Genomic DNA, 2,050 nt, shown 5'->3' on the forward strand with positions numbered 1-2,050 from the left:
TAAAAGCGTTCACAAAAATAAGACTAGTATAGAAACGTTCCCTAGAAAACACTCGTTCCATGCAACCCGCCTACTTGAAACCTTGACGTTTTCACATATGGTGTTTATATAAATGTTTCTTTTAAAAATAAGTTCTATGAAAGTAAAAAGAAAAAATTAGAGGTTCCTAAATTTTCACCTCTCCCAGGTGATGGAGATGCAAAGAATTACTCAAAATCCATTTTTCCAGAGCAGTGAGAGGCCCAGAAGGGGTTAATCCCAGGAGCAATTCCTTCAGGAGAGAAGGTTTTTTAGGAATAACCCCTTCTGGGCCTCTCACTGCTTGGGAGAAATGGACTTTGAGTAATCCTTTGCGTCTCCTCAGCTTGGGAGAGGTGAGAAATGGTGCCCTGTGGGAGGCAGTTTGTCCCTTGGGGCCAGGACATAATAAAGGATTTGTACTTTGATAAGGGGATTTGGACCTGCCTAGTCCAGTAAGTTTAACTGGTAAAGAAGTTATTTTCCATACTGGATTCCAATCCTCTTTTGCAATTACAGTAACATCAGCCCCCAAATCTACCAATCCTGTAATTGACTTTTGTTCAACACATAATGTTAACGGTGGCTGAGCATTATTTAATTTTTGTATCCCAAAAGCATCAGCAGAAGGAGGAGATTGAGGTTCATATTTTATTTCAGGGAACAAAGAAGATAAGAAAACAGGTTGAGCTATTTGAGTCCCTTTAGGAATTACATGATATCCTAAACTAGTTATCATAACATGGGTTGGTCCCAGACTATTAGGTGGAATTAGTTCTGAAATAATTTGGATACCAATCATAGAGTATTTTGGATTGCCCAGTATAAAACCAAGGGCATTGAAAGTTAATGGACTGGGCCAGCCCCATGGTGCACTCAAAATGTGCAGCACTGGGAGCACAGCGTCGCTCCTTGCTGCGGGTTCGGATCCTATAAAGGAATGGCTGGTGCACTCACTGGCTGAGTGCGGTGCGGACAACACCACACCAAGGGTTGCGATCCCCTTACCGGTCACAAAAAAAAGACAAAAAAAAAAAAAAAAAAAAAAAAAGAAAGGTAATGGACTGGAGAAATTTGTTGTCCCTAACTTTACCTGTCCTGCTTCATCTAAAATACCATCTTCTGTTAAGGTCAAATTGACAATTGTCTGATCATTTATTCAAAGTCTGGGGGAGGAAAACCATCCTGGGGAGGAATCCAGGTCTGAGCCTGAGCATTGAGAATTTGACTCCCCTTGTTTATTGGGGCACAGGAGTTGGAGCCCCCTTGCCCATTTCCCAAAATGGGATTGCCTTCTGTATCAAATTTAGATCAGCAGTCATTTGACCAATGAAATCTTTTTTTACATTCAGGACATTTTTGTTTTGGTCTAGTTTGTTTTATTTTTTCTTGTCTGCAATCCTTTTGAAAAAGACCTTCCTTTCCACGTTTAAAACATTTTTTGGGTTGGAGAGCTGCAGTGAGAACTTGGGCTTTATGGGCTTCAGTTTCCACATTTTGGGAGGCTCTGACCATATCAGCAAGAGTGGAATTTTTATTTTTTATTGGAAGAAGGACCTTTTGACAGTCTTCATTAGCATTGTCAGAAGCCGATTGTAGTGAAAGTACCTGGGCTGCCTGAGCATTGTCAATTTGTCGTTATGGTGTCTTGAAGGTGATTAATAAAATCTATATAAGGCTCAGTGGGACCTTGTCTAATAATAGTGAAAGATTTAGTGGAAGTGTTTTCGGGAATTCTGTTCCAAGCCTTTATGGCTCCACGAGCTGTTTGGTCAAGCAATTGTTGAGGAAATAAAGCTTGTGCCTGAGGTGTTATAAAATCTCCTTCTCAAAACAACATGTTCATGTCAATTTGAACATCGTTCTGCATATTTTCTAAAACAGTAGCATATAAAGTTCCTGATATTCTTGTAGCCATACAGTATATTGAGCAGGAGTTAAAACAGTTTTTCCAAGTGCTTTCCAATCCCAAGGGGTCATATTATACCCATTAGCAATTGATTCTAGGTACCCCTTAGTAAAAGTACTATGT

This window comes from Galeopterus variegatus, unplaced genomic scaffold (genome assembly GCF_000696425.1).
Source record: "Galeopterus variegatus unplaced genomic scaffold, G_variegatus-3.0.2 Scaffold3110, whole genome shotgun sequence".
NCBI lineage: Eukaryota > Metazoa > Chordata > Mammalia > Dermoptera > Cynocephalidae > Galeopterus > Galeopterus variegatus.